This window comes from Cygnus olor, chromosome 5 (genome assembly GCF_009769625.2).
Source record: "Cygnus olor isolate bCygOlo1 chromosome 5, bCygOlo1.pri.v2, whole genome shotgun sequence".
Taxonomy (NCBI): domain Eukaryota; kingdom Metazoa; phylum Chordata; class Aves; order Anseriformes; family Anatidae; genus Cygnus; species Cygnus olor.
In genome coordinates this window covers 50,629,213-50,644,496 of record NC_049173.1, presented here as the reverse complement: position 1 = coordinate 50,644,496, position 15,284 = coordinate 50,629,213, and the positions used below count along the sequence as shown (strand labels likewise).

General features: G+C 37.0%; 1 long non-coding RNA gene across 1 annotated transcript in view; it reads left to right on the top strand.

Annotated features, from left to right (window-relative positions):
- Nucleotides 1–15,284, top strand: part of LOC121071347 — a 284,653-nt gene that overhangs the window by 167,501 nt on the left and 101,868 nt on the right. The window contains exon 4 of the long non-coding RNA XR_005820541.1: nucleotides 8,645–8,786. This is a non-coding gene — a long non-coding RNA (uncharacterized LOC121071347). The remainder of the gene's footprint in view (nucleotides 1–8,644; nucleotides 8,787–15,284) is intronic.

The window sequence follows — 15,284 nt, the reverse complement described above, 5'->3', positions numbered from 1 at the left end:
GCATTTCTCTATGCATAATCATTGTATTTGATATTTATGTATTATAGAGATGTTTAGTTTGAACTAAGAGCTGCATTTGGATTATCACTTCTCAAAAACTTTTAATAGGCACTGAAATCAATGGAAGAATTTGGACTGATTTCAGAAAGTTGAGAGTCAGGCCTTAACTAATGAAATAATTTTATTTTATGGGGGGTTATGTGACCAGTTTTCTGAGACTGCTCCTTAGTGTCGCTAACTTAATAAGGCTACCATGTCACAGCTGAGAGAAGAAGTGAAAGGCAGCTGTCCTAGATCAGCCAGCAATATTCTCGGCTGATCCGAGAAATGATATAATTATATTAATTTCACAGAGGAGTATCAATTTTCACTTGAAAGGGTATAAAATCCTACTTACAGGACAGCATTTAAATCAACTGATCAATTCTACATTTTAATTACTTAATATTTTCATCTTTGGTTTCTTTCACAATTTGCCTCATCAGAATTATCTGATGTTTGATTTCCTGAACCAGTGATTGAATTACTAGCAACGTCCGGAACTTAAGAAAAGAAAGATAGAAAAAAATAGCTTGTCAGTAGGCTAGGAGCAGTACTTCAAGGGACCACAGTCTTGGTGCTGTTTCCTGTTGCCAAAAAAACATGCTCACCACAGGTCATGTCAAATTCAAGTTTAGGAACATTACTGGCTTCCACAGTGGTGTGAAGGCTCTGGCATATAATGTCAGCCACGAGCAATAGTGTATCATTGGCTGTACATGCTTTTGTCACTGTGGTGGTTTTACTCGGGTGGGCAGCCGAGCTCCACCACAACCACTCTCTCACTCCCCCTCCTCAAAGAGGAACGGGGAGAAAATACGATGCAAAGGGCTCAAGGGTTGAGATAAGGATGGGGAGATCACTCAACAATTATCGTGACGGGCAAAACAGACTCAGCATAGGGAGATAGTAAGATTTATTGCCTGTTACTACCAAGCTAGAGAAGTGAGAAACAAAGGAAAGAAACCAAAAAAACCTTCCCCCCATCCACCCTCTTCCACTTTCTTCCCCCGAGCGGCACAGGGGAATGGGGGTTATGGTCAGTCTATAGCGCTTCTTCGCCGCCACTCCTCAATCACTCTCATCCCCTGTGCTGTAGGGTCCCTCCCACAGGATACAGTCCTTGCTGAACTGATCCGGCATGGGCTGCCCACAGGCAGCAGCTCTTCAAGAACTGCTCCAGATATGGGTCCGTACCATGGGGTCCATCCCTCAGGAGCAAACTGGTCCAACCTGGGTCCCCCATGGGCAGCAGCTCCTGCCAGGTCACCTGCTCCTGTGTGGGCTCCTCTCCACAGGCTGCAGCTCTGGCCCAGAATCTGCTCTGGCCGGGGGTCCTCCACAGGCCACAGCCTCCGTTGGTGCAGGTCCACCTGCTCCACCGTGGTCTCCTCCACGGGCTGCAGCGTGGAACCCTGCTCCACCGTGGTACTCCATGGACCGCAGGGGGACAGCCTGCTTCACCATGGTCCTCACCACAGGCCGCAGGGACTTCTGCTCCGGTGCCTGGAGCACCTCTCCCCCTCCTTCTTCACTGACCTTGGCACCTGCAAGGCTGTTTCTCACTCCTCTCACTCTCTCAGCTGCTGTATGGCACAGCGTGGTTTTTTTCCGTCTTAAATATGCCCTCACAGAGGTGCAAACATCGCTTATTGGCTCGGCTCTGGTCAGCAACGGGGCCCTTACCAAACATGGGGCAGCTTCTAGATTCTTCTCACAGAAGCCACCCCTATGGCCCCCTGCTACCAAAACCTTGCCATGTAAACCCACTACAGTCATGTCTTTACACTAAAGAAAAAGAACCACAGGAGGCTCAAACTTGAGCAAGGACTCCAGTTAGTACAGAACATTATGGCACACTTCCTCACAAGAAAAGGAAGGCTGTGAGCAGACACAGCTGTTGTTCTCATTTGTGCCTACAGCCTGACTTCAGTCTCGCTAAGTCATCTGCTTGTTTGAGTCTTCCTCTAGATAACAGCATCTCTTCATCATATATGCAATGACACAGAAATACGGATGCTTTCTATCCCTGAAAAATTTCGCCACAGGTACAAATACCAAAGCTATTGAATACATGATATTAAGCCTTAAAACCTTTAGCTTAAGTTATTGCAGACAAGCTTGATGTTTTTTTATGGCTTCTTCCTTGACTTAAATAATCAGTCATTGGTTCAGAGTAATGCTTGCCTCAGGTGGTGGTCATTTTTCTTTTAATCTATTCAACAATAAGCTTAATCTTAGGGACAATTAATATGCCTTGTTAGTAGTCTCTTGTCACATTACTTCTACTAATATAATTTTAAGCGGCCAATTGAGCCATTCATCTCAAATGGCTAAAGACGTGGTGAAAATATAGATTACCAATGCCAATTAAGTATTTTTTTGTCTCACTGATCTGGGATATATTCCACAGATGGATGACGAATTAATTTTAAAATCTTGGAGGTTATCTATTCTATGTGCCTTATAAAACTCTTCTCTCCAGTATGTGAGCACATGTATTGTACAAGTGACTTTTAAAGAAGGCATAATTCAATTTCCTATTTTGGGTCTATAAAGACTACCAAAAAACACATGCAGACAGTTATCTCTTAAGCACAGATATGAACAAGTACTAAAAAACACTTCTCTGATGTTTACAAAAATCACGTGGCTTCAAATCTGTATACAGTGTCCCACACACATAGGAAAAAACAAAAACACCTGCAGTTGCAATTAGGGAAGTCTCTTTAGCTTTCTTTCTTTTTGGTTTTACTTGGAGAGGGAGGCGGGAGGGGAGCAGGGCAGGTTGTTTTTTCTTTTTCTTTTTGTTTTTTTTTTGTCTTCTTTTTCTTTAATTATGTCTTACATAAACTTTGTTTAGATATATTTCATATCAGTGTTTTAAAGTATTTTATGATTATGGACCAGTTGTCTAAAAAATGCATAAATTTATTTGATATAGTTAATAAACTTGAGAAATACAAATATGTTGACGGCATAAAGATTAACACAGTCGGTCAAACATAGCCTGAGTGACATGAAATAACTGAGCCTAACTAAGGGCTTTTAGCACTTTTCGTATTTCACCACTATAACACTTAAGATCACGTTATCTTCTTTTTTACTATCTTATAAATAGCTGTCATGTCATATAACACATGGCACCTTTTTAGAGTTAAGCATTAACTTAAATGCTTTGACAAATCAGAATCTTAGTCTGTGCATGGAGTACGCACGTGGAAAATCTTAGTTCTGTCCATACAAACAAGTTCAGTTCAGAGAGGAACTCTACATTCTACACAGCATTCCAGAGTGGAGATAGTTGAACATATCTGATTCTTCTCACTTGTACATTTTCTCCACTATAATTTATGCATATCTCTTAAGTGAAATGAAGAGAATATTAGCAGGAGATGTCTGTTACATACAGTAAATGCTAATAATTTCCTGTTTTCTACATTTGCATCTAAAGTGTTCGGTAACAGTAATGCAATGTTCGTCATTATTTTCCATATAATACTCAATTCATTCCTTGTTCTTGTCACAATTACCAGTTGGCTGATTCATTTAGTGAGTGTAAGGGATGATTGTGGGATTGAAGCACCTTTTATTTCCTCATGGAGGATGTGATGAACTGTATACAACAAATCTTTTGCTTGATCAATCTTGACTTCAAGAGATTTGTACAGTCAACTGTTCTATTGGTACTCTAAATTGTTCTTTTATCGTCATTGTTTCTTCTCTGGAATCCTAATGACCAAAGACCTCTGTCCGTAAAAGGTTATCTTTAAACACATATTCAAGTCACTGTTTGGAACCCTAACTCATCTTCTGTTCAAATTGGAAAAGTTCTGCAAAATACACAGACTATTCACAGAATCTTGAAATTGTGAAGAAGTCTCAAAGTTAACATTTTGGGGCAGGCTGGTTTTTTTTTTTTTCATTTTTCAGTTTGAAAGGGGATTCTCTGACCTATTTAAATTGCCAGCTGACACTAGTCCAAAACCAGAGGAGAATAATCTCAGTTGTAATTCATGATGCTTGTAAAACTAATTATAGGTAAGATTTAATTCAAGCTGATATAATGGAAGCATTCTTTATGATGCATTGGTCTTATGTGTATTTGTTTATCATCATTCGGGACAGTAAAGATTAAATACAAATGAAAACCTTAAGTTTGCATCATCCTCTCAAAAGACCTATGATACCTTCTCAGTTCTGCGTGTTGAAATTTCCCTCTTCCTTTACTTCTATAACTGTAAATTACTGTTTAGAGATAAGCCCAGAGCTATAAACGATGCAGTAAAAGTTTGTATTTATGACATTTTCAAGTTTATTTTGCAAAAGCTACTGAGGTAGAAAAATTAACTGGAGGCAAATTCTGAATCCTGGACTCTGAACTTTCTGATTCTTCTGTTCTATAGATTTAGATGTCTCTGAAAGAATCAGGCCAAAAAGAAGATAAAATCACACACAAAGTTATAATTTCTTGTTTACTGTAAGATAATGACACAGTGTTGACTGAGCTGTTTTCTTAACTACTAAAAAAATGATCAATGTAAGCCATAGAATGTTTTTTCTGTGCATGTTTATTCAATTCAGACTTCAAAACAGTTGCTAGAAATTAATCACAGAAACAGAACACAGATATGAAAGAGTTCCAGAATGCTTTCTACCCAGGATCATTATTCCTATGTCTATAAAGTCAATTACTTATTGTAGACTCTTGTCAGATGACATCTTCCCACATTTATTCATTATTCTTTATCTCCTAATTACCTGAACGGCAGCAAAATTAATTTGCATGAGTGAATCCTACCATGCTCTAAATCAACTAGAACAGTAGCTCTGTTATAGGATGCTTCTGAAATAATTATTGCAATTAGCTTCCTAAAAATTTGTCCTTTATGAAAGTAGTTACAGAATTTTTTAGCATCAGAAAAAAGAAATTAAAGATCGGAGCCTCAGAGTCATTTAAGTTGCACAGAGGGCAAATGAAAGGAAGCAGAAATGTCTGAAGTGTTCAGCCTCCTACACCGCTTAGCCTTTTAGGATGAAAACCTTTAATTTGAAGGTACCACAGTACTTAGGAAATACTCTTCAGTATTTCCATTCAGTACTCTGAAGTAAGATCACCAAATATCCCTGAAGTGGTATAGCACAGGACTTTTCTTAAGTGTGAGCAAGTCTACCAGAAGGATCTTAATTTATCAACAGGAGATCTTCATGTAGAAAAGGGAGCTTATGATCTGTTTTGGGGAAAATCTTAACATAAATCAGAAGAAGAAATCAACATCCTGAATCCATGCACCTTCTTTGCATGCTGCTGTGCAGTGTACTCAGATGTGGAAAGTCAAAAAATAGATTTCAGCTGGAAAAACTAAAAAAGAGAAATTAAACAGTTAGGAAAGTATGTAACAGTTTTCTATGCTTCCACTTCATGTAGAGAATTCCTCTGTGATGCTATTAGATTCTTCACTATGGCTATTACTTTTGACATTTCACATTTTGCAGTATTATTATATAGCGCTGAAGAACCTGTAGGTCATTTTTATGCCAAATACATCTCTACAGATTCTTCATGGAGTTTAGGGGAATTTGATTATTACATTTGAATCATATCAGAGAGGAAATAAGATAGAAGTCTAACTAGAAAGTGCTACTCTGGGGCAATGGCTCAAGGTGTAATCATTTTTTGATACTTATAAATTAGAATTATTAGATTTCTCATCTTTACATCTCTTCTTGATTAAGTCCATGAATCTGTATGGCTATCTCTACAGTACTTTACAGTACTGTCTGTGATGAAAATGTTTTAAGAAAAAGATAGTTTGAATACTTATGGCTTATTACAGTGTATTTTAAATTCTGCAGCACACAATTTCAGAAGATCTTTTAAAAATGCTAGTATTCCTGCAACAAGTCTCTAGCAAATATTTTTGCACTTTTGTGTAGAACTTGTTATCTCAGAAATTCACAGCACATTAATTAAGCTTAACAACATTCCACTGAGTCAAATAAATATTTTCACATGCAGTAAAATATTTTTACATGAGGCTGATATGATCAGATTCCTCCAGCGGGTCAATAATGAGGCTGAATATAAGCACGGTGAAGTTCACATTCTCAGTGTCTTTGCATAATTCTCTCTCATTTTAATACTGTGGAAGCATTTTTACATCGTAGGAAAACAAATGAGACTTTATTCCATCCTAGAAATGCAAAAAAGTCACAGTGAATTTGTACTGGGCTGCAGCTGCAGAGGCTCCTGCCAGGAGTGCTTGGTAATACATAAATTGTCTCCAGCCTGAGAGATTTAAAGAGACATTAATAGTCCAGTCACTATGTAGAATTTTAGATTAGCACGAAGGATGCAAAAGAAAATTTGAAATTCCAAACAAAGAGGAGTCATTTGGGTAAAAAAACATTCTGTATTGAACCGAGAAGGGCCATGTAGATGTCATAGATGAAAAAGGAACAGCAAAAGTTTAATGTATGAGAATATGTGAGGAAGTACATTGAGAAATAAATTTCAGAAATGTAAATTGGAAACAAAGTCATTTAGTCGATATTTTAATAGTTAATATTTGAACCAGATACAATGAAAACTCTACACCTGTGCTAAGTGTGTACAAATGTCTACATATTTCTTAGGCAAAATCCTAAACTATTCAGGTATGTGCAAATGAACCAGGGAATAAAAGAGTATTTCTGAACTCTTCCTGCAATCGAATAGGCTGCATGAAACCTGTGATTTTAAGCAAGGTGTTCAGCATATGAAAAGTATTCTCTGGAATTAACAATTGTTAGATTAAATTTAGATATATTATGTGCAGTGATCACCTGAAATTTTAATCTTTTATACTGTAAGTGGCATTTACTGACTTCATTCAAGGAGTGATGAATCTGGCTTGAAATTAATGATCAGATATTTTTTGCTGGTCTTACAGGGTCTCACAGTATATAGTGCCTAACAGAACATCCCTACTGTGTAATAAAAAAAATCTGCATAAATTGATCTAATTCTTTTTGAAATTTATAAAATGAATGACTGCTGCAGGTACAGCAGTTTTGGTGTTTCCTGATGATTTTCTTAAATTATTGTGGGTTTGAAAACCACTGCTGAAAGATGGTTGGTAGTTTTTGTTTGTTTCTACTGACCTTTATGATTAATTACTAAATAAACTCAACATAATTAGCTTCTTTAGCAAGTGAACAAGCTTTTTGTTCTTATTGTTGCCATCTAAATAGTCCTTTTTAATCATGGTTTTTGAGTACCTCCAACAGAAATAAATCCTGGCTTCTCAGACTCCAGTGGTGTTGCAATCCATTTCATTGGACTTGGGGAGAGGTTACTCAAACAGCAAGAAGTAGTAACAATCCTTTTCTTTGTTTTTTTACTAACTGATAGAAACTAGTTGGAAGTTGTCTACATACTACAAAACACACTGCACTGGGGGCTTACTTTTAGCTAAATGTTTGTAACCTATGCAAGTAGAGAGCAAGGTCTCTAAATGCTTTGCTTGTGGCACTATAAAATACTTTACTGTAAAGATGCTGGGTTGGTTGACCTCCCCTGCTTCAGAAAAGAGAAAACGTCATTATTCGCTGATTCTGAACATATACTGCAAAAATTGCAGCAGTTCAGAAACTGCTGAGAATGTCTCACTGCTTTGCCTGCCCTAATTGGAGTAGCCACTTTTCAGAAAATTCAACCGCTCTTCCTGTCTCTCACTATCACAGGAGCTTTATTTTGAAACATATTCTCTACTGAGACAGGCACTTGCTGTTCCTACTGTCAGTTCTCATGTTAAACATTTGAGGGAATAAGGTGTGGGGGAAAACTCATTGGGAATTCATTCCCTAATTCCAATAATTATGTCCCTTCTGGGCTATTTATCTATGTATATCTTCACCTTACTGCCATTTATTATTGCTGGAATGAGCCTAAGATGGATACAGAGGAGTGTAAGAAGGCAAAAGCATTCAAAAAAAAAAAAAAAGGCAGACTAATGAGGAGAAAGAAATTGAGACTGCGCAATAGAGACAAAACCAATAAATATTGAGCCTAAAAACATGGTTTTCACAGTCTAACCATATAAGCAACACAGTATGTGGATGCCAAAATTGATCTATAACTTAAGTCTAACTTTGTTAGTAAATGGAAACAGAAATTTGAATCCTTAATTTCATTTCTGAACTTTGTCTTTCTTTCAAATACTTCATTTACTTCAGTTTCCCAGTTCTTTCTAACTAAAAAGTGGTTCCTCACTCCAAGCTTGTCTGAAATTAGCTGGTAGGTAAGCATTTAGTAGATAATACATAATGTGGTTCAACAGGCACCATGACAAAAGCTCTTTTGGCCAGGGGAATATTAAGATGGAGGATTTCTCTGTGGTCCCCAGGCAGCAGGAGTTTCAGTGACAAGCCCAGTTCTAGAGGGAATGCATCTTACCTTGTTAGAGGGAGAGGTCGCACTGAAGTGGGAAACATCTATAGTCAGATTTGACAGCAGTTGTTTTTTTTTTCAGAATTAACTAGTTTCTCATGGGCCTCAGCCAAAAGCTCTTTTGTCCTGTAACAAGCAGAGACGTGAATTCTGTCTTACTCTGTTTTTGTCTAGAGAAAGAAGATTATGCTTTCAGCATCACCACAAGGACCAGATGAAGTGCCATGTCCCAAGGAGGAGTGAGCAGTGCAAGCTATACCTTGAACGGCCTGACGCTGTTATTGTTGCTGCTGTTGTCAGACTACCAAGATTCTTGGTAAGTAGAAAGGCCTTCATGGCAAAATACAACTGGTATTCATTAAGCAGTCATGATCATGAACCTGTACTGTTGCTGAGATTCTAAGTGACATTGAGAAAACACAAAACATTACTGAAGAACATCTTAGTATGACTGAGTATCATGCTGTTATTGCATTAGAGGATTCATGCTTCAAACTTGTCCAAAAGCCTGCACAGAGAGGCTGAATTCATAAATCTGTTGCTCTCATTTATTCTAGTGTTTTTGTCCATACATCATATATCACTCCAAGTTTACATCCTTTTCTGCTTCAGTCTCTCCATGTTTCTATGCCTTGCACATTTTGCAAGTTACCATTACATGATTTCCTTGTCATGAATATAAATGTCTTCACCTAAACATAGAAAGATTGAAAAAAATTCTTCATTTTAGGCAAAGCAAAGAGTGTTAGTATTCAATAATTAATAAGCTGCAGATTATTAAAATATAGCTCTATGGATCTCTAATATGTTCTTACTGGAATCTGGAAATTTAGTGGTGAGCTCTGACAATTTTACTGCATATACACACATGTACCCTAAAAATGAAGTTAGGGTTAACTAACTTCTTTCTAACAGTTAGAAAAAATTCAGACACACAAGCAACAAAAATGAGTAAAATATTTGTTTTAAAGTGGAAATTTTGAAAGATATACAAAACAATGGTATGAAATGGGACATCCAGAATACTGTTGTCATTATACATCCCACATGTACAAGCAAATGTAATAGATAGCACATACTATGTTTGTATCATATTGTCACTCACAGAACTGTATTTGTATGCACAGATGCTAAAATTCCCTGAAAGTGAATCAGCAACAAACCCAGTAAACAGTTTTCTCGTCATTCAGTCCCTTACACTGTCCACTGGACCATGCTGACTTCTTGATGTTTATTCAAGTAGCTAAGGACCTTTCTAAGATGATGAGAATGCTGTTTGCCTTAAGCCCATTCCAGTAAATATGTAAGGTCTCTTCTAGCTGCAGACAAGCCTACAAAATAATTTTATATGACTAATAGCACTAGTAGAAGTGACTTCACTTTGCCAAAGGGATGATAATTCTTCTGGGTCGTCTGAAAAAAAAATAAAAAAATATTTCTCTTTTTAACAGTATCATAAGTGCTAATTGTTTTCCTGCCATCACACATGCACAAAAACACATTTCTGCAGAGTTTATGGGCTCAAATGGGTAGCAGAAAACATTCCTATCAGACAATGGCATTTTGAAGATGGGATAGCCTACTTAATTCTTCACATGCAGCAGAGTTTGACACCACCTTTGGAAGCACTGTAAGACAATTTAAAATGAAGGTAATCTTTCAACAGCTTGAAAGGTTTCTTTTTCCCTTGAAACAGACTATGTGCAAAGAGGTAATGACAAAAAGAATTAATTTGAAATCCTTCTAAAATATCATCAGTTTAGCTATCCAAAATATGCAACTTCAGAAAATGTGAAAGGTAGTTATCTTGCTGCAAAAGCAATTTAAATAGCTTACTAGAAGCCATTCAAGTGCATATATTTCTCTCATTTGTCAGTGCATTATATACATACACGTTTGTTTGTTGTTTTTTTTTTTCTTCCTGAGGAAAACTATGTTGTTTAGGTTGCTAGCAAAAAAATGTCTATTAAGTATTTCATATCTTTGAGAACTTGGTTTTGGTTTTAGATGTTTTTAACGTTTTAATGAGAAGTAGTGTGTTTTTTTTTGTTTTGTTTAAGAGATATAAGAAATCTCTTAGAGTTTTCAAATGGTACTCTCTTCCCTTCCCTCATACCCTTGTTCTCTATTTATTCAAAAATGCAGATGGAATCAGCTGTTTAGCTGTTATGGTCAAGATCTTTAAAGAAGATTAGACTTCTTCTTTCTCATTAGTTAGAAATCATTATTTATTAATGCAGTCTTAAGCAATCTCAGATGGCAGTAAGGATAGACTCTCAACTAAATATTTATCTTAGATCTAATGAAAACAGCAAAGTGCAAAAATAATTTCTGTAAGTGTATTGTCCTTCTTGAATCAAATACAGGGGTGGCTACCCAGGGGACTAAATAATATGTCAAAGGCTGGGGTCTCTCCCTAATTTTTATTTCATGGAAAGTTAAAAAATAAAAATAAATAAAATCTGTAAGAAGGCCTTGAAAAGAGGGCTAAAAATACTGATGCAGGCAAAAGTAATGATCTGTATTATGTTTTAGTGGGATTAGGGTATTGAAATATTATCTGGAAATGTTTCATTGTAAACATCACAGAAAAGAACTGCAGGTTTTATGTATTTTTTTTAAATGGAGAAGACTGTTCTGAATAGTGGAGTTAATAAGCAGGTACAGACAAAGAGCTGGGTTTGCTAGTGCAGCGTTATATGGACAGACTAACAAGGGAAGTTCAAAACAAGAACAAATACATACATTTTTTGCAGATGGGGGGGGGGGCGGGGGGTCTGTAGCAGAGAAAAGAGTAAACTTCCTCTGTATACGCTTTTGCTAAGCTGTCTTCAAATACAGTATGCAAGCTGCTGCTTTGAGTTTACATGGGAAGTGTGTGCCAACTGACCTCAAAGATCTGAAACTCTCTCAGCTGCTAAGGAAGCTCTGAGGGTTGTTCTCCAGGTATCAATCAGTAGTGGTAACAGCAACATGATCTGGGCTAAGTGAAAAGCATTGCTGTATGGAAGAATCCAAAATTAATTCAGACATCATCCCCCAAATCCCAGTCTGGTGCAGGTCCAAAACCCTGATTCTGGAGGAATTCCACTCAACAAAATCCCTGTCCCGAACAGAGCCATCATCATACAACTGTTCTTCACTGGTGCCATCAATAGCAATTTCTATCTGACTTAACCATTTTCCTCCCCACTTTGGTTCCACCACTGATGGTTCCTCGACCAGTCTAACTGGTATCTCCATGGAGACCATCAGTCTGAAAAGACCTCTTTGTAGGCCCTTTCACAAAACTAGAGTCAACACATCCAGACCAAGAATCACAAAGCCACTGGTCAGATTTTGTCTTTATTAGCATCAGCTTTGACCATTTTTGGCACAAGTTCTCTCTTTACAAAACCAAGCTCCATCAAAAGCAAAGTCCATTTCTGTATTCTCAGGGTGACCTATCATTTCTATGTTCATAAGACATTTTAAGAGCTTAAGGTTTTAAAGGGGCTTTGGTACTTAAACACCTTTTAATCTGTAAAGCAATTTATGCACAAACATCTTTAAGGAGATAAAAATGGCTTTTTTTCTTAAATGCCACATGTTTAAGCTTTCTCAACCTTAAATCTTCTAAAGTGGTTTATGTATTAAAACCACTAACACCAGTATTGCTGCCGAATCAGTCTGTGGCCTTGGACATACCCCTTGCACTTCGTATCTGTTTCTCTACCTGTGAAATGGGAGTAAGAACATTGCAAGTATTGTATTGTGTAAGCGGTTACTGCCAGAGCAGGAATTTAAATATGGAAAAAAAAAAAAAAAAGCATAAAAACATAAAAATACCTAGCAGCTTTATTAAACACCAGAATATTAATGGTCAACTGATCGGTGCTAAACCAGTGCATGCAAACAACATTAGAAACCATTTTCCAGCAACAGAGAAATGAATTCAGTAATGTAAAATAAAATAGTCTCTTGCCTGGTACAAAGAAATGCTAATCATTGTCAATACTGTTAAACAAAGTTTCCAGGATTATGCATATACCTACATTTTGAAAGACAGGATCACATTTACATGTACTCTCTTGAAAGATCTCTTGCAGCTCTAGCCCTGCCTTTCATTTGCTCTTTTCCTGCACGAAACCATGTAGCTGTTTTGGACAGTTGTCTGTCCTTCCTGTGAGAAATGATCATGACATAAAAATGTTGTCCTTAACACAGGAACTTATCACTGGTATATGCAAAGGTCAGTATCATTATTTTGGAAACAGATTAACATACGTGTCTGAATGTTTGGTGTTTTTTTTTTTTTCCCTAGAAAAGTTTACTAGAACTTGGGTTGTAAAGTAAAGGGACAAAGAGGTGATTTTTTTAAGGTTATGCATAGAGTAAGAGATGACAATTCATGGAGAAAGATTGACACTTTATTCAATAACCTTTAGAGAAAGAGGGAGAGGCTACAGGCGATGTAATGCTGAGAGACAGATGAAGTGACTTTAGGTAATCAAAGTAAAAATTGCTGCCTGACAGAATCCCAGCAGCAAGGCCCTTGTTTTCTGAGATACCTGATGAGTTTTTACAGGGCTATAGTGTTTGAGTTTTATGTTGTATGATATTCACCAAGTGACAGGGTGACCCTCTTCTCCCCCAGTATGTTAGCACTTCTCTGTGGCAAAGTAATTCTGTTGCTGTCTTACCAGAGATGAACTCATGAATCAGTGATGTGGGCAGGGGTGGCAGTCCGGATAGCACTCTGTCAAATCTATAACTCCTTTAAAAAAGACTGTTTTTCTGCTTCCAGCAGTTATTACTGTGTCGCTATCAGGCAATTTCATTCTGTAATATTGGGTGGCCTGGATTTGAGTATTAAAAGCATAAGAGCTACCAGAATCAGCACATCAGATGATCCAAAATTTGGCAGTGAGTCCCCCCCTTTTTTCGTCTGCTCTTTCTAGTTAGTAGTGATCACTACTCCAGTGAACACTGTGTTTTCTTTAAGTCATAACCTTTAATCCTATCTAGTAGAAGTTGTCAAAAAGTTTTAAGAGAGAACAAAATAACTTTTTTTTTTTTTTTTGCCATGTCTTGTCTTAACCATGGATTCACCTGCAATTTGTAAATTTTCAATAATTAAGCCACGCCATGTCCATGAAAGGTCATTCCAAACATACAGCTTGCAACCCTTTGCATGCTTAAAACTCAGATAGGTCAATAAATCCTCATGGACTCACTTGTGCAAGAGTAATCACACAGCATAAATAGGTAAAGATTATTATGTTTGAGGACAGATACATTCTAGTATTTGATACACCTGCTCATGACAGAAAATTGCTGATTTTAAATAAATTACATACTTTGTCTTACACCTAAGAGCAAGCAAATTGTATCTCTGAATGCACAGAAGGGTGTACTGAATCCTGAGCCATTGTCAGGCCCAGTAGACCGAAGTCAATTTGACTGCTGTTCTTCTGGGTTCCTCCAGTAACTCTGTCAAGCTGAGTTTCTTCTTGAGCTCAAGCTGTCCTTAGCTTTAAAGAACATCTCACAGCAAGCTTAATTCAACCTTGGTCTACTTTTAACTGTTCTTTTAGTAAGATTGAGCACATCAGAAAGAGGTGCAAAGTAAACTCTCAGTATGTTTTCAGGAAAAAATCAAGCACATCTGAAGAACACCTTGAGAATCATAGTACAGTCTGACATTGTCCTTTGCACTTTAATTAAAATTGTTAACTAGAAACAATAAAATAAGAATACTAAAAAAAAAAAATTGCTGCACCCTGTTGATGCGCTAGATCAGAGAGAACAGCCCTACCTCCTTACTCTTTTAGTGGTATGTCCTAGGATAAAACCTTTTGTTTGTTTGCTTGTTTTGTTTGCAACCTTTGGAAATTTTCATTTTTAAATATCCCTCAGAGTGAGCCAATGAAACTTGGTAGGATCATGGAGTTGTTAGCTTGTTTTAATCATGGTTAACCATTTCTAGCCTATGTTAACCAATTTCATTTTGCCTATAACATTTCTTAAAATACCTAATAATAGAGAATCTAGTGTATAGTGTCTTTATTGAATTTAGTCTGAAGAAAGAGAGTGAGAGAGGAGATTTTTCCTGCTAGAAGAGCTTTGCTTGACAAGATAAATTTATGAATAAAATAGTGCATAACAGGAGCTCCCTTTTGGTTATATATATTTTTTGAATAATTAATAAAGCTATAGGGTGTAATTTCTAGCATTTGATGTAATGTTTACCTATAAATTATTATAATATGTGGTGACATAGTGCAACTTGCTATGGAAGTATGAAGGATGCAGTGCATCAGTTTTGGTTGATATATTATTTGGTGCTAGCTCTTGTTCAAAATCTAAACATTGCAGAATAAGGGAGAAAAGAAATGTACTGGTCTGTAAATACAGTTGAAGGTTCTGCTTGTCTTCAGTGGAAGCCACCAGTAGCTGTAATATAGCATCTGATACTACATGAAGTAAAGCTGAGCAGACTCTGAAACTGTCGGACTTTACCCAGTCCTTCTGAAATGCTAGTTATGCAAGAGTATTATTTCCTAGCATTGTTCAAAAAACAGTAATCGGCAAGACTTAGCTTAGCTTCTGGTGTTAAGAGTGACCATGGGCGGGAAGATTATGCAATCATTTACAGATCCATTAAAATCATTTGTAAAATAAATTTCCTAGCCATTAAATATAGGTAAATTTGCCAGTATACCATGGATGACTAATGTTTATGAAAATCTAGATTTCTAGCAGCCTAGAATAAAGTGGGTTCCTCTGGAAGCCATACCAGTGAGACACTGAGCTTTGCAGATGTTAGAAAAGG